Source organism: Ischnura elegans, chromosome 7, assembly GCF_921293095.1.
Source record: "Ischnura elegans chromosome 7, ioIscEleg1.1, whole genome shotgun sequence".
Lineage (NCBI taxonomy): Eukaryota > Metazoa > Arthropoda > Insecta > Odonata > Coenagrionidae > Ischnura > Ischnura elegans.
The window spans coordinates 5,926,436-5,944,678 of NC_060252.1; the positions used below are offsets into that span (position 1 = coordinate 5,926,436).

The window sequence follows — 18,243 nt, forward strand, 5'->3', positions numbered from 1 at the left end:
ATCCTATCGGGGCATTGTGTCATTACTGGCATCTAATCTAGGCTATTCGGGAATATCACCAAAGGTGAAATTTAGTCATCAATTTCCAAATTTTGGATGTTTGACGTTATAAAATGTCACTAAAATTTCGCCCCCGTATACACTTCGTTCACTGACCGGCTAGAATGTCAACAAAACCGCAGTTCATTGTCTCCCGCAAGAAAAAGTTGGCGCTGGCGACGCGTCGTGGCCTCACGCCCCGCCTCCGCGGCTGGTTTTAGCATCGCTTTACGTTGGTGTTTTGTTGACATTTAAAGTGTTGCCATGGCATTATCACGTTATTTCGCGACATTCGAGAATAGAACCTCTATTTCAATTAATAACGAATGTGCACTTTGAACTCGTTCATATATTTTCTCAAAGTACGGTATTCCATTAGGGGTGAAATTTCGAAAGAGGCATAGCGGAATCAATCTTTACTCTAATTACTTATTTTCGAAATTTTACCGCAAAGCAGCAAAATCTTTAATGTCCACATGTAAGGAATTAATCTTGTGGGGCTTGAGTCGGACCCATCATTTTTCGGAATAGGTATTGTACGGAATGGAATGGCAATGGAATGATTATGCATGTGCACAGCAAAAATATAAATATTTTACGTCCACGAAACAATGATGGTTTTTTTCCACTGATCGCCCGAATTTTCGTTGTGGCATACACCGAATTTTCCATCTAATAATTACATAATGAATAAATACCGTTGCATGTGCTGGATACTGCATATTTCTATCATTATAACGACCAATTCGCGGATTTATGGGCAAGGAATCAACGCTTAAACTCTCCGCCGTCCCATGAATTCTCTTTTCCTAATCACATTATTTTAGCTTTATAATCTCATCGTAATCTTAGGGTCCGATTTTTGAAATACCTCCATTTACTACAAAATCATAGAAGGGCCACGTAGCGGATGACATTGAACGGTATACAAAACTGAGCCAACAGCCCAAAAAACAGGGTCTTTTTACCTTTCATTGAGCAGCTCAATGAATGAACTTCAAATTTCCGTCGTTCATGAGAAAGGTGGCATTTCCGAATGGCCCGAGGTAGGCTAATTCTCATCATTGGTGCGCGGCCGTAGTAACATTTTAGCTCCCAGTTGGACCAAGCAGCCGTCCACCCGGCGATTTATACTAGGTTGCTCTCTTTCAAGCTTGAATTGAACCTGTAAACTGTTTACATCAACGTTTTCATTCCATTCTAGGAAAAGCACAGCTTCCCATCGCAACATAACTACAAAACCAAGCGAACCTCGAGAAATTCCAAGTATCGTTATTACGTGTGATTCCTTAAACGATGGTTTCAAGCATTACCGGTATAGTATTGAAAAATGTTGCCTTGCCAAAATTCCCTCGCATTGGCACGGCCAAGTACTGTGCGAAATTCAGGTTTAAGCAAGTGGTGGTACATACCTTGGCCAGTGGGTCACTTGGATGCATTCTACGAGGCACAATCATCGTTAAAATTCATTTCGATCCTCTGCATTTCCTCGTCATTATCGTCTCAAGATCGCGACAGTTTTCCTCGTGAAATTCCTCACTCCTTAAGCCCACACGAAGATAGCGAGACTGACAATCTCCAAGGAGACGATGATAAACAGGCGAAGAGCAGCGCGCCACTACAGTCAACGATAAGGAATACGTCACGCCGCGACAATACTCCAAAGGCAGCCACAGTAAACAATGGAAGAGGCGACACCGAAAATTAAAGTACATCTATGCTATTTTCATACCGAGTCCATTATCTATTTGCATGGCCGAGTCTTCCAAAATCTTTGCCGTTGTAATTCGAAGGAATTATCGTTGGTCCATTTCCCCACAGGATTGATCTCTGAAAGGCCGGAGGCACGCTTCTCATAATTAAGGGATTTTTCATTGTGTTATAAATAATAACAAATCAATCCAAATACTACAATAATATACTATTCTATTATTATTTTTTAGCCAAAAACGAACCAACACAGCTAGCTGAAAATTGATCCTTTTTAACGCAAGTAAATGCGTCCAACTATCTTATTATCCGTCGTATTCTTTTTTAGCTATTTACTAATTTTAAAGCACATTTATTCCTATTATACTAATTTATAACCACAATGTATAATAACTAGAGTTTTCCTTTTCAGTCTCATCATAATCGGCCAATTTAGAAATTAAATCATATCTTAAATTTACTCCAAGCCGTTTCTTCTAATACGCATTCAAATAAGGGACCAAGCAAACACTTCCGATAGCATATAGATCTATAACGAATTGTATTTCGTTGAGGCGATGAAGATTTTATCAGCGAATGCATTTCGATCCTCAACCATCGAAGAAACTTCGGTGAATCTACCTTTCCACGTTAATTTCGTCTTCTATGCGGAGAATGATAATTTATTTTTTATTAAATAACCTCTCATCAAAGATTCCATTGGCTTCGACAGCAGCGTGAGTCACCGATTATTGTTGTTTTTCTTTCGAGGCGGTATCAAGAGGAGAGGTCGAGTGGGGTAGCCAGGATTTTGAAATGGGGGGTTTACCGGGGATTTGGGGGCCCTTCCGGGGTGTACGGAAAACATCACAGGGCAAAGGGGGGTGCAGGGAAATTTTGAGATTTTTTGATGTTTAAAAACGTGATTTTTAGGACTCAAAAACTGCAATTTTGTAGGAGTAATTATTAAAACAAAGTACATAAAGTTTTTTTTCCGCCTCTTTGAAAAGCTCAAGGGAGGGGTCTGTACCCAGGAAACCTCCCCCCTCCGTGGCTTCGCCGCTGATCAAGGGGTTAAAATCCCCCCTCCTGCATTTTATTGTATGTACTGTCCAGAGTCCTATAGATTGCCTTGTACATTAACTGCGAAGTGGAGTCATTGCGGGCCACTATTATCTCACACAAATCACTAATGGCGGACTGTGTCGAAGAATAGTCGACGATACGTATGGAGTTCGTTTATTTTCAAAATTTCAATTGGAAATTATGAAATTATGAGAAATGGACAGTCGTCAGCAGTACCAACGTATTTATAACTGCATGCATCATTTTCACATTTTTTCCATCAAACCCATTGTTGTCACCCTTCAAATGTTTCTACTTTGGTTACAGCTTCCGGAAAACATCTAAACTCTTGATGAATTCCGCACGATCTTCATACATTCAATAAACCTATAAAAAGAAACAATATGATATCCGTCCATTTCCTCTCATAAGACTCTAATAAGTGTTATGCCTGATAATGGCAGACACGACTTGATGACTGAGTAGTGTTGAGGATGGAATATAGAGGACTCTTGCAGTGCCTTAGTACCCCCTCCAAGTGAATCCCCCCGAATTCATCGCCTTTTTCAAGTAAACCCCCTCGAGAACTTATTCTGCCCTTGCTCTCTTCGGAGATGATGACCACAATTCCCTCACCGATCGTCGTGCACTGCAATCAATACGATCTGACACTAGATCCTCATTCAATATAATCTATTTTTCCGCGTACGTTTTTTCCGTAGTACCTACTGTACCTCAAACAGATAAGGAAGTTGGAACTCTACATAACAATCATTCAAGTTTTTTTCGACGACGATAACCAGTATCACATGCTTTCAAGTGTATTCATATGAGTAGCGATATTATAATAAGATCATTCACTCAGATCCGAATAAGCAAACCACCAGAAGAATTTGATTGATTGAAATCTTCATTTCCCATTCACCTATTCTCGCGTTGGTTTGATGTTAGAAATGAGTCACCGCTCACTTTCAATGAGTTAGTGACGTCACTCTTGTTCATTTACTCGTTCGCGGAGAATCTTTCGGGAGAGGAATCACTCACTCGAGTGTGAACAGCAACGAAACATGGAAGGGGTAGCTAGGAAGCGGCGATCCGCTCCACAAGAGCTCGTTACGTCATCAACTTCATAAACATATTACCCACTTTCAGGCTTCACTTCGTGGAACCGCATATCTATGATCCAAGGAAATAAAATGACTTTGTAAAACTCTGTAGAAATTTATTTCACCGAAAGGTTCCAGCTTAATCAATCACTTTCCTTTATAATATTCATCTTCTATGCGAAAAAGCTTAAGGCAGTGAGTTGTCCTCGCTAATAGCGGGAGAATTAGGCTACGGATGGAAAAGCGAAAATGTGCGGGTGTCTTTATTTTTTAAACTCCATCACAATCGACTGTGAGGTCTTTCACCCACACCCCAAATCGCAATTTAACAAGATAATTTGGTAAACACATTGTAGAGATTATTTAGGACAAAAAAGTCTTCGTCCTACAGCCATTGTTCATAACGTGAAAATAAGAAAATGAAAAAGTTGCCGCCCCTGTTTTATGAGTTAGTAACGTCATTAAAGTTCTGGTTCATTAAGTCGTTCATAGAGATCCGATCATAGACGGAAAGTATCGCTCATTAGAATGTAAATTACAAGGAACCGCGTGAGGCAGTTGCGCGAGGCCGAGGAGCAGCGGAGGAGCGGTGACCCGGTGGCAATAGTCGGTGACGTCATGAAGTTAATTTGAATTAATAAAGACAGCGAAAGGGATATGACCGTCGATTTTTCATCGCGAAGAGCACGAGTGGTAAGAGAAGAGCCGAAACACGTAAAAATACGATGTATTTATTAGTGCGTTTCACAAGCGTGTTATGTTCGTTCTAACCGTAAATCTAGGAAGAAGACACATCGAATTGAAAAAAACGTGGATATTTTAACATGGAATTGAGAAGTTAAGTCCGGAAAAGAGATCGATGAGGCTAAGAAACAACTCAACTCCATTCCAAAACATATCGTGCGGCTGAGTGCTGTCATAGTTCTGCAGATGAATCATAGAAGACGTCCAGTATACGGTAATATTTTCCATGAACGCCCTATGCAGCTGTGAAGCTAATGTTTTCATTAATAGTAATTTATATTTTATACAATTCTATTCTAAAATCCGGCCTATACTTCGAAACTAAGGACGTTTAAATAAAGTTTTTTTTGCGTGGAACAACTAAGTAAGAATTTTCATTTACACGGGGAGGGAGAAGGCATTTAATCAACACAATAAAACCATCAGCGACATGTACTAAACGGGAAATTCACGGTAGAGAAATAACTCGATGAGGAAGACCAATTTGATTTCAGTAGAAACAGGAGAATCAATATTTGTCCTAAGGCTGCTCGTAGGGAAGAGAATGGAGAAGAACAAACCGACATTCATCGCACTGTTGTGGACTCAGAGAAGGCATTCAATAGGATCGCAATGCTTGCGATCGCGGAATAATTCGCCGTGTTCCACCATGACCGGAGTATTATCCACAATGTCTACAAAGACTAAGTTGTGATAACAGCCGCGAAGAAGCGGGAAGAAAGATGAAAAGCTTTGCTCTCCAATCCACGTAACGCTCGCGATACCTCAAACCTGCACTCGAGTAAATATGTCTATATTCGTCTACTAATCCGTGTGCAACGGCAAGCGGCGGAAATCTACCAAGCACCCTCGACGTTTGTAATCCTGAGAGAGAACGGAGCCACTACAGTGACCGGAAAAGTATCCACTTATCCACAAAAAGCAAGGAGTAGTGATTTAATCTGAGCCCAGTGCTAAAGAAGCAAGAGCAAGGAAAGTAGTGAGACAAGGTTTTTGCACTACCTCTAATAATTTTCAATGTATTCACCAGGAAAACTATAAATGAAATGAAGGAGGAAGCGTTAGGAGTGAATATTCACCATAAAGAGAATATCCAAAGAGAAGGATCTGAAGAAAGTTATATTTAAATCGTAAAGAACGATGACTAAGTAGATACAATATGAAAATCAACACGATGGAAACGAAAACAGAAGTCTGCCAGTCGGAATTTGTGCGGTTGACGACATTTTCCCCAGTGATTCGCTAATGTCGTCTTCAAGTGGAGAGAAGAATGACGGGGTGTTAAAAGATTAGCTGATACGAGAATTGGAGAATGGAGAGCTGCTTCAAACCTTTCTTCGGACTGTTGACTTTCGATGATGATGATACGGTGATGATAAAACTTAACATTCATTAAATCCGCATAATTTATGTTCACAACAAAATAACGTTAAAATGAATCAGCATATAACTTTGTGATTGCTAAAAGAAATCTTGCGTGTTCCATCAAAATGTATTGACTGACACTCCGAGTTGCAAATAAATCATAGGGGTTTGCTTGGTGACTTTTATCTTGCCCACACCATCCCAACCCATTTTTGGGTCAAGCGGAAAAATCGAAAAGTTGTCTTCTTCAAACCATTCCAAGAAGACTCCACCCATTCCACTGTCTTCTAATCACCCCCCCCCCTTCTCTGCTTCCATCGCCAGGGAGACCTCATTATTCACACACCCACACAATTGGGATATGCCCCACATCACAGCCGCTCATCTCCCTGACCCAATGCTAACAATAAAAACTGCCCATTGTCATAAATAGACAGAAAGAAATGAGCATAGGCACACTTGGAGATGACGTCAAAGTACATCTACATGATACCCCGCAAGCCGCCTCAATAGGCGTGTGGCAGGGGGTGTAAGGTACACAGCCGTCAGCAAATAAAAAGGATATACTCTCTTATCAAGTTCCGCTTAGAATTGATTGAAGTCATTTATTGTTCGAAGCAAAAATGAATGCCCATACATCGGCAAAATATCTCTCTTAATTTATCGCTTCCGTCGGACCTGGAAATGTAGTGGGATGATGTTCTCCTTGTCACTCTTAAAGGTATCCATTCTACATTTGTCAAGTAAATTAAGCCCAGCGCGCAGCTTTCCTTTGGATTTTATCAAGTTCACGGATGCAGTCTTTCTGCGCTGGAGACCATATGCTCGTATGTAGTGCCAGTTAATAAGTTGAGTGGACCTTGCGAGATTTCCTTTATTTGTAACGGATAGGTGCCAAAACATCTCACTTAAAACTATCGATTTCATTCGTACCGTTGTGATACTAATACTTCATGATAATCAGGGTTATATCCTCCTCTTTGGCAACTATGGCGGCCCTCCAAAACTTCATTGCAGACTTAATTACTAGAATTCGCGAAAGATAAAGATCTTGAGGTTCTTTGTACGAGACAGAGGACTGTTTCTTCGTATTTAACTTGATATATTTACGTCTCCTCTGATTTTCGGAGAAATGCACTTAAAGTTCGTTTTATTATTATTCACTTCATCATGGAGAAATCAACAATTGTGGTCCAGGAGGCTGGGGCTAAGTCCGTTGCTACGATGCATACTTCGCAGTTTTCCAGTTCAAGCCTTTATGCCACCACTTCCACATGCAATGCTTGCGCATTATGAGTCTCTATTTTTTTAAATGAGGTGACAATTTTCATTTGATGCGAAGTATCGCATCGCCGCGAAAACAAACAGGACGATTTTAATCCCTCCCTGTTGTGGTATGAAGGGGTCAACCGATGAGAGAGCGAAAATGCTGCTCTATGTATGGGATGCTACTCCCAGGAACTGGATGAATGTATGTACACGCGAAACTGGCCATAAACATATCACTCACCGTATGCACATTTTTAGTCATATGCCCATCATTTTCCGCACTAACAAGACTTTTAACCGCATACGGCTTCCAGAAATGTCGATTGAATGCTGAATAATTGTTATTCCTGGCAAATTAAGGGCAAAAGAGCAAATCTTGGAACATTAAATAAATCATTCCGGCCTATCTACTATCTCACTTTCAATCGCGCGTCCTTCAAATCTGCCTACTCACACAACTGGAATCAATAACGGATAAAGATAATAAGTAAAGAGACTAATGCACTGTCAACAATCTCACATTTAGACCAGTCACTGAAGCTATTCTCATTCGAATTCTAAGACTTTTGCCTGAAAATCGATTAACACTTTGCGTGCCATGGACGTAATATTACGTACTGTTAATCTTTCTGCTGATTGCCATGGACGTAATATTTCGTCTTTCTATTTAATTGGCTTTGTTTGCGTGAAGCCGTAATATTTCGCCCGTGGTACTTTTCCAGTTTACTGCTTAGTGGTTCTGTTTTTTCAAAAATCAACTGCTCGATGGAAAAAGAGTTCACTTTATGTCTTGAGGACGAGAAGTCCTCTGTAGCTACCGGCATCCTTATCTTAGGCCACTTTGGGCGAAAATTCTTTGGGCCAATGAAGCGTTCGTTGAGGGTGCAGTGACCCTTTTTGTCATCCAGGATTTATAATGCTTTGCTGGTAACAATGCTTTTTTATGGTTTACATGCTTTAAATAGTTCAAATTGAGCGTAATAAAAAATTATTATGCATGTTATGGCGGTATATCATATGTTGCACCTTTTTTTATTTATCAGAAACAGTAGGTTTTCGTTCTTAAATTATGTATTTAAAATTACAAAAGTAGTTAGTCGGTTAGAAACGAAAAATAATTTATTGAGAGCAAAGTTTAACACCTAGGTGCTGTATTATTCTGGGCACAAAATAAATTCACACACTCATAATATCTATCGGCGCAGCGGCAATCTCTCGAGAAACTATCCTAATAATTACCCTAATACGATTATATACGAAATATTAATCACTGATACGAATTAATAATTATCCTAATACGATGACGATGAAACGCATCGAAATAAAAGAAATACTTTGGACAGTGCAATTCCCTTGTTATTTTTCATCATACCAAGCGGTTCCACATTTCATCGACTGATACCGTTGACTGACTGAATGAATACGTTAAAATCACCATCATGCGAACATATGTGAAAATTTTTGGCAGGAAAAACTGATATCCGAAAAATAATGGCCGAACCCTAGCATCTAAAGACGAGTCATAAATCTGTCTCTCGTTTTGAAGCTTTTCAACAATTTCTCGGAGCGAATACAACTGGTACAGATATTTAAGATATTATTTTTTTATTGATCCATGCCTTTCGTCACGATTTTTTACATTAACTGTCGAAATTTTGACATAAAATAACAAAATCGAGCTTAAAATTTTTCAGCCAGGAGACCATAAAACAGCGTCGACTATACGGTGTCCCACACATAGTCATAAACTACTACTGCAGCCAAACCACACACTCATCTCATTTTCTCTTTTTTTCAGATCGGTTTGAACTGATTGTAAGACGAAAAGTGTAAACAAACCGCCATGTTGTTTGTTTAAATAAATAAATTAAAATTAATAATCGTAGTGAGGAGGCAATAATGGTAGTGAGGAACGCGGAAAGAAAAACTAATAGAGTCGTGTATGGAGAGAACTAAGAGATAGACGTGTTCTAAAAAGATCGGGAGAAAAGCTAACATAGTATAGTGTATTGAGAGAGCTGAGAGAGAGACGTGTTCTAAAAAGATGGGGAGAAAGAAGAAAAGGACGCAAAGAAAAGGGAGGCGCCTACGAGAGAGAAAGAGAGCGGAGGAAGAGATACGGCAGAACTCAAGTCAGTTCGTATGAATCTTTCGCCTTTTACCAAAGATTTCCGTGGCGGGAGCTCAGTTGTATGTATAGACAATTTTGATTGTGCACATTAGAACAGAAAGGGAAATTACGCAATACATTTGTATAATATCAGATTGTAAATTGGGCCCAATTAGTCTTCTTTACGACATTTTGAATATAATTTGTAAAAACTGATTTTGGGGCATGCTATTTCTTAATTAAGTGTATTTCTGTACCCCGGGGTAACACAAAATAAGAAGTGGAAGGTGAGTTCCGTTACAAAAGAGAGAAAGTGAGTCGACAACGCGACATTTACTAACACGGATCCATCCACACATATCCATCCTGCAGCGACCCGTGTGTTTACGTTTCGCAGCACGTCTCCTCATCACGTCTAGTTAATTTATAGAGTCTTAGACGCGATGGCATCAATGTTTCATCGTCATAAACACACACTATTAATGGAAAATTTAAACCGATATCGGATATTAGTGACTCGACAGTGAAAGGAGCGGCTTTAGACATTATTAGCTATATTGACTTATTAGCTATATAAGTAGGTTGACCTCTTTCCCTTTGCCCTTGCTTGACCTTGCCTCCCTCCGACCACTCATAATGGATTAGCCCAAATTTCCTCTCGCCAACATCCTTTTGGCTTATATATGTATAAGGATAGCCGTAATTCGAAATCAATGCGAGCCAGTTAAGGTTTCGCTCAATATAGGAACCCAATTCGAAATTGATTTGAAGTAGACCCGTAGATGGAAAGAAAAGATTAGCTATGACGGAAAAGGAACCTGCCACGTACAGGCCAGCTTTCATAGTGATTAAAAAGGAAAGAATGCGGAAGTTGGCGCCCTCTTTTCATGAGTTGGTGACGTCGTTAGAGGTCAGGTTGATTTATTTGTTCAGGGAGGCCTTTTCGTTGAGAAAAGGAATCGCTCAAGAGAGTGAGTGCGAGGGACAAGGAACCCTTCGTTACCAAGGAGACCGAGGAGGAGCCGAGGGGCGGAGGCTGACGTTGATTTTTCGCCACGAATGGCTGGCGAAGCACGGATTTCTTCACTTTCGAAAGTGAATAAAATTGGAGAGTGAGCATAAATAGGAGAGCAAGTCCATTAGGAAGGCGGGAGCGTCTCTTCCGATCTTTCAACCCGTTTGCTTCCCCAGCGAGCGAACCACGAGGAAGACCTACAAGTACGCCTCCACGAGGTGAGGGTCCGATCTGCCGCCGCGGCCCCCCTCCGCCCGCCCCTCACGCATAGCACACTCGGGCAGACACGGCAGCTCGCCCGATCAAGAGGAAATCTTAACATCGCCTATTGGACCCATTGGACCATCCGTGATTCAAATGGCAAAGACCGAGATCACGTGATGGCTCTGAATGGCCGATTACGACACAAGTGCTTCTTCCATGGAGTAGGCTGCATAAAAATTAACCAAATTCCCTGGGATTTCCAGGTTTTCAAGGGGAATGGCTTTATTTTCCAGAGGGTTATCCAGTCTTACAGTGTATAAATTTTGGAGAAAATATTACCTATTAGGAATAATTACTGACCACAGGAATGTATTCGTTAATCACCATCACTGGTCAAGAATCCTAAGATTGGTTTGACTCAGCAGCTCCCCGCTCGGATCTCCAGCCAGCTAATCTTTTCACACCTACGTATTTCTTCTCTGGAGTTCAGCCCTGTTCGAGTTCCCCGTTAACATATTTCTTTACGTGTTCCAAATATTTCGTTCGAAGTCTTTCTCTTTCGTTATTGCCATCTACTTATCCCTCGATGATTGTCTTCATCAGGCCATGATGTCTTCTCTTATGGCCAATTAAGTTATTCCGTCTTCTTATCAAGGTTTTCACGCGGCTTCTCATCTCTCCTATTCTTCTTACGACTTCCACATTACCTACTCGGTCGATCCATTTCATCGTCATAACTTGTCTGTTGCACCGAATATTTCGAGATTCCATACCCTTAACCCTTGATTTCTCCGTAGTTGCTAAGTCATTATAAATCCGTGCGTAACATGTTGAGATAATAGATATTTAGCAGCACAAGCAAGTCATCCCAATTCGATGAGATTCAGTAAACGATTCATAAAACTTCAGCTGCCGTATTAAACCAGGAGAAGCACAGGGAGTACTACAGTATCCTGACATTTGAATAGATTACCATAGAGAGAATTATTCTTTCCAACGTGACAGTGAATTTAACACCTAGAAGCACCTCTGATGGAAACTACAGTAACATGGAGCTCAAGTACTGAGCACAAACAGTTCTGGTAAAAAGGTTTCCAAACATGAGCTGTAAGATTGTGAAGAATAGCGGGATAACAGGAACTTTTTGCATTTGGCTCGTGTTTGGATATGGAGTCCTTTTCATCCTTTCAAACATTCTTTAAATTCAAAGAGAAGGTTTACGGAAAAATAAGAACAGAAATCTGACGGAAAATATTTTATTTTTTGATTTATTTATGGCATGAATTTAGTCAAAATCACGTAATTAAAATCGAATTTTGTGCCGGAGTGGCCATTTATAAGGTGATTTCAACGTGATGAGGATTTTTTAATGAATAACTTATACTTTGTTTTTCCACGGATTTTTTTGTAAAACACTACCGTGGTTTCTACGATTAACGTCATCTGGATCACAAGATGAAGTTAACCGTCAAAACCATAGTCGTGTTTTAATAAAAAAACTCCAGAGGAAAAACAAAGTGTAAGTTATTCATTCAAACTGCTCAGCAAATTCCACAAACTATTGCCACCAACAGTAATGAGGAAGATGATGGCTCTTTGGGAATTATTGGCCTTTTTTATGCTACTCGCATGCGCAAAAGCCGATGATCGCTCTTGTTTACAGTTGCTCAGTGGAGCCACCAGCCAGTCAGTCAGCACAACTGTGTGGAAAATACTACGGTTTCCATGGATATGCTCCCTCTTGTAGATACGGTATCTAATGCAAAGAAGGATTTTGCATAGGCATGGTATATCATATCTATTGCGAGGGAGCGTTTCTATGGAAACCACACTATATTTATCGCGTATAATATTCCATGTGTTAGCTGGGCATGCAACCCTTCTCCCAACTCTCTTCGGCGACAACCCCCCTCCCCACCCCCGCGGCGATCACGAAAGAAAAGAAGGGGTTGATAGATAGACAGATGTCTCCCTTCCAATCTCACTCGATGGGCAAACATCTGAGGAGCGGCAAGCAATATGCAATTTTCTTTTTGGACAGCAAAAGAAGTTCACGTACTCATGATATATCTATCGCTACTCCTACCAAGTCTCTCGGAAAAAACATCTGCCAGAGTGACACAAGTTAGCAAATACCCGCAGGACAGAAACCGTGTACGTAAGTAGTGCAAAATTGGCAGTATGAATTTCAGTCACCGAATGGCTATCAAAAGAAGTCTCCGCTATAAACTGGATATGAGAGGGAGAGTCATTCAGCTGGAAATCTCGTTGATATCTATGTGATTTGAGCTCTCATGAAGGAACTCGGAAAAGCCATCGGCATTTCTGCCCGAATGCCTATCACAATCACTATCTGCCAAAAACAAACGCATCAGCAAAGAGGAAACGAAGGGCGCAATGTAAAAGACCGTTGTGAGAGCAGACCTAACATATGTAGAAGGGACAAGGCTAGCTAGGACTAGCCAGGATGCCGACTCCAAAACCAGGAGGTTACATGAAACCACGGAGATGAACACTTTACGGATTTCTGACAAAACGTTGCTGAATAGAGAATGGGAGTGTGAAGCACCGTTGGGGAGTAAAATCAGTAAAAGTAATTGAGATACCGGTGGCGGTTACATTTCATTTACTTATAACTTGATATCTACTCATTGTTTTCTGAAAGTAATAGTTACTTATCGGCACACGCGCTACCGTAGCACGTGATTCAAAAAGCCCGCTCCGTGTGAGCGAGTGCATGTCAACGCGCCCAACGTTGCCAAGTTACGATAATAGGCGTAACAGTCAATATCCAAACGGCAAGAGGAAATGAGAAACTGGATATTTAGTCATTGGGACCACCAGTACTCCACGCTGAAATTTCGCTGCTTTTATTGGGTCTCAAGTTCCCAGCTGTTTTGGCTGTTTACTGAGAGTTTCTTGGCTATTTGTGGTTTCAGGCGTTTAACATTCTCGGTGTGATCATGGCATAGATTCTACGGCTTGATTAAGTGGGGGAGGGAATATGGGAAGGGATAAGGGCAGTTTTGGGGATTTGTGTTTAGCGTTTGCAGATTGGATATAATCCCAAAGAGTTTTCAGTAGTTCATTCCGTGTCGCTGCGAAGGATTTTTCAAACCGGGGGAGGTATGATTTTAAGACGGAGAGGAGTTATTTTCAGATCTTTCCTGATATTCTCGTTTGACACGAACCAGGGTGCCCCAACAATTTTTCTTACGATGACGTTTTCGGTAGATTGAATGCGTTTTAGATGGGTCGCAGCAGCGTGGAGCCAGGCCGGGGATGCATAAGACAGGAGAGGCTTGATGCAGCTGTTGTACGGGAGCAGTTTGGTTTTAAGGCTCAGCGGCGAGGTAGATATTAATAGAGGTCGTAGTGCTACGCGGATTCCTTTCGCCTTATTTATTGAAGATTTGATATGTTCGTGCCAGGTTAAACGTTTGTCCATGTGGACGCCTAGGAATTTTGTAGATTGTTGTTTTGGGATTCTTTGGTTTCCGTAGTAGAGCCGGTCTCCTGCCTTCGGTCGTCGGGATGAGACGACGTGGGTGCATTTTGATGCTTTCACGCTGAGCTTCCAGTCGGCCGCCCATTCTTCATATTCGTCGAGGGGGTCTTGAGCGAGATCAGCCGTTCGCTCCGGGTCGGAACCCTGGGCAAGGATGGTGGTGTCGTCGGCATAAAGGAAATGGAATTCGGAAGGTATTCGGAAGGGAGGGGGAATCGTTCACGTAAAGGTTGAACAGTACTGGGGACAGGATGGCGCCTTGTGGAACGCCGGAGGAAATTGGATAATGGGATGAGATTGCAGAATTTACGGTTACAAAGAAGGAGCGGTCCGAGATGAAGGATTGGACAATTTTCAGGAGATAGGAAGGAATGTTTAGTAGGGAAAGTTTATGGATAAGGCCCAGGGTCCAGTCGCGATCGAAGGCTGCCTCAAGATGTAGGAATACGGCATGGGATATCAGGCGCTGGTTGAATCCAGATGTTATGGCCTCGGTTAAACGGACTATTTGGTTAACGGTCGAGGCTCTTCGGCGGAATCCGGTTTGCTCAGGACGGATGATGATTTCTGCCAGGAGAACTTGGATGAGCCTGTGATGCATAAGTTTCTCGAGGAGCTTTGACAGAGTGTTGAGAAGGCTAATTGGCCGATACGAAGAGGGAAGGGTGGGGATTTTACCGGATTTGGGTATCGTGATGATTTTAGCCATTTCCAGGATGTGGGAAAGTAGGAAGTTGACAGAAGGAAGTTGAAAAGGCGGTGCAGGAAGAGAATTGTCGGGTTAGTTAGGTTTTTAAGGAGCCTGTTTGGGATATCATCCGGTCAGGGAGCTGATTTAGGTTTGAGGGTGCGGATGGTGGCCTCTATTTCTTTAGGAGTGATGGAATCTGGTTCGGAGATCGGGCAGTAATAAAGGCTCAGCCAAGTTTCTTCATGGGAAGACTGCAGATCGTTTGTGAAGCGCGTCTCGAGCATGGGGGCGAAGAGTTCGGCTTTTTCGGAATCTGTAGTGGCTCTTCCTTGTGGTGAATTATAAGGACGGGGGATCTCGCCTGGGGTTTTTGAGGGCCTATGTGATTGGCCAGATGGAGCCGTCGGGGCCACGCAGCGATTTAAGTTTGGAGTCCCATAAACTTTTGCCGCAGTTCCTTGAGTAGCCTTTGGACGAGGTTTCGTACTGCGTTGTACTTCATCTTGTCCTCGCGCTGTCGCGTTTGTTGCCACACTTTTCTAGCTGCATTGCGATGTTTGATGGTGGGACCACCAATAAAGAATAACGCTTGTCTATTTATAGCAACGTTTACTGCCTCTCCTATCTCATACTATGGGAACGAATGCAAATAAATATTTTTCCAAGCTCCACCCAGTTCCTCTTATTGTTAGCCGTACGTTAGACGTCTCATATTTTTTATAATGCTCTCCAGTAAATGTCAAGGAAAGAGTTTTATATTTTATTTTAACAAAACTCGTCCGATTGTAGTCTATAGGCCTCGCGTGACTCTTAAAAATATTCGGAAAAGTAACTGTAGGTATAGTTGTGGCTGTAACTAGTTACTTTTTAAAATTGTAACTGGTAGTCGTAACTGATTTTTTAAAATAACTGTTACTGGGCCCAGTTAAATCTCGTTGGTAATTTAATCATCTATGATAAGATGAGAGCGCGGCTTGGAAGATATTGTTCGTCGGAGGAGGGTGGAATGAAATGAGCAGACAGACAGAATAGATGAACAGAGGTTAGAGCACGTGGTAATGTTTCAACGGGGAAATGAGGTGCGGGTCGACCATGAGATGGAAAGGTAGAAGGATAATATGTCCACTATTGGAGATGTAGTACCTACTCTAGGAAACAGGCAATAGCCTCGGAAGAAAGGTGGAAAAAAAGAAGGATTCCGGTACATTTACGCAATATCCTGACACTCCTCGTAAGCCGTGTCAGTAGGTGTATGGCGGGGGGTGTCAGAACTCCACCCGTTGGCAAATAAAAAGGAAATGATCTATCGAGGTTCCGCCTATCATTCGTTAAAGTCTATTATTTTTCGGGAAAAATGAATTCCCATACCTATCCGCCCGGAAAAAAATCTCTCTTAATGTATCGTTTCTGTTGTACCTGGAAATAATAATGTCGTTTATTTTCGTTGGCACTGGGGTCCATGAGAAAAAAATGTACAGCTTTCTACATTTCAAGCATTGGTAGAAAAAAAGAAGAAAAGAAGTAAATAAATAGAATTACAGACAAATGCAACCAGTTGTGCAATCGCCAAGAGCATGAAAAAAAATTCAGCAAAACAATATTTTCAACCAAAAAAATAATTAATCGCACTTAGATATAACAGACTAATTACAAAAATTTAAGGTGATAATTCGTTATGACAATTATGTCAAACAAACAATTGAAACAAACAAACGAAATGGAGTGGGTTTTAATAGGATGTTCTCCGTATTCCTCCTAAATATATCTTTTATCAATTGATCAATCAATCTTTGCCTAGCACGCAACCTCCGAGTCTCTCCTCTCTCTCTGCCAGTAAAATTCGTTTAACGTGTGAGCACAACAACTTTCTGTGCAACCGTGGCAGTTTACGACGAATCGCGCAACTTTCCTTAATATTTTATTAAGTATGCACGGATTAAGTCTTACAGCGCCGTATCGTAGGCGCTCACTCCATAATCAAGGTGCGGTCGGACGAGAGTCTTCTCTTTTACTTTCTCGTCCGAAAATCTTCCCACAAAATGTGAAATCTTCCCGCAACATCTTCGCACAGTAATGGAAGCGAGGGTAGCGGGTAGAGTGCTAGGATAATGACCGGAGGATCCTCGGTTCAATGCCTTGGTGAAGCCTTTAAACATCCCCAACGTAAATCCCCGAAGAGAAAGAGCAAAGACTCTGGGAAAGCAAAAGCCCCACCACTACACCTATATAGAATGTGAAACATTTACACACCTGTAGCGTAATATGGCGTCAATTCCAATCTCACGTATAAACAAATATTCGGATTGAACCACTGAATTCAAGGGATTGCAAGAGAAATGTTTTTTTTTCCGCTGAACACCTATTTCCTATATTTCCACATGTCAAATTTCAAAGAAAAGAAATGACAAATAGGGTGGTTTCCTATTATCTTTTTATTGCCTAAATCGAAAGATTATTACTCCTGGAATGCGCATTTCACGCTCTTAGATTTTTGAATGACGATATCCATTTTTCGCGATTAAATGAAAAGTGAAAATTTTCAAGCGCGCGAAAACGCGACGGCTAAGTAGGAATGATGGGAAAAGTCCGTGTGACGTGGTTCCATTTCTGGTTCCAGCTGTCAGCGTGTGAGGTGACCTTGGGGCGAGGCTTGAGCGCTGATACGATGCAAGCTGCTAGCAGGTAGCGCTTGGCTTAAATAAGGATTATTAATCCCCTATCAAACGAAGGAAACTTTCCGAACTTAGGTATTTTTAATGTGTGATTATTAAGAGACGCTTCCCTGAGCTCTGTGCCTCATGCATGCATTAGTAATCACAGACAATGTAAAACTCCTATCTAATCGTATAGAAACTAGGTCCCTGTGACGTCACGTGGAGTGGCATCGCATGGGCGCCAATCGGGCCTTTTTCAAATGCGGTTAAAATTGACCATTGCCATTCGTCTAAACTGGGATTTCTAAAAACAAAATAATTTGTATATCGTGAATACACTAATGGTGGGTAAGGAATCGCAATCAATGCCTTTCGTTTTCTTAGATGAAGGAAACTACGCTACTGTACTATTCTAAAAATATTTTCTCCGGCTTCATTGAAATCATTTATCCCTTTAGTTGCGGGGCAGCTTAGTTTTCCACTGCGTCCGAAGACTCAGGCAATGAGGGCCAGGGAAGTCCTTTTTATCCCATTCAAACCCTTTTCTCGAGATTCAACGGGATTAGGGTACCTGACAGGTTAGCGAAACGTCTAATCATCGGATCCATTTTTTAAACATGCGTATATTTATAAAACATATATTTTATTCAGTTTTTTTTCCGCAAGATACTGACTGATTCGATATCAAACGCTCAGGAAATGAGATCAAGTTGGGCGACACCGGAGATTTTAAAGTATAATTGGAAGAAATGTTCGTGACCTCGTTTGTAGCTAACGGCGGAGG

The 18,243-nt window shown here is 41.4% G+C and overlaps 1 protein-coding gene and 1 pseudogene across 4 annotated transcripts in view; one reads left to right on the forward strand and one right to left on the reverse strand.

The window, feature by feature from the left end:
- The window catches only part of LOC124161925 (growth arrest-specific protein 2-like), a 51,112-nt gene that overhangs the window by 17,507 nt on the left and 15,362 nt on the right, over positions 1–18,243 (reverse strand). The window contains exon 1 of one of the 4 annotated variants that reach the window (XM_046538188.1): positions 1,452–1,603. The exons of the other annotated variants lie outside the window; for them this stretch is intronic. The gene's annotated coding sequence lies outside the window, so the exon portion shown is untranslated. Of the gene's footprint in view, positions 1–1,451; positions 1,604–18,243 lie in introns of those variants that run through there. 4 annotated transcript variants of the gene reach the window in all.
- Positions 9,395–9,506, forward strand: LOC124163108 (annotated as a pseudogene).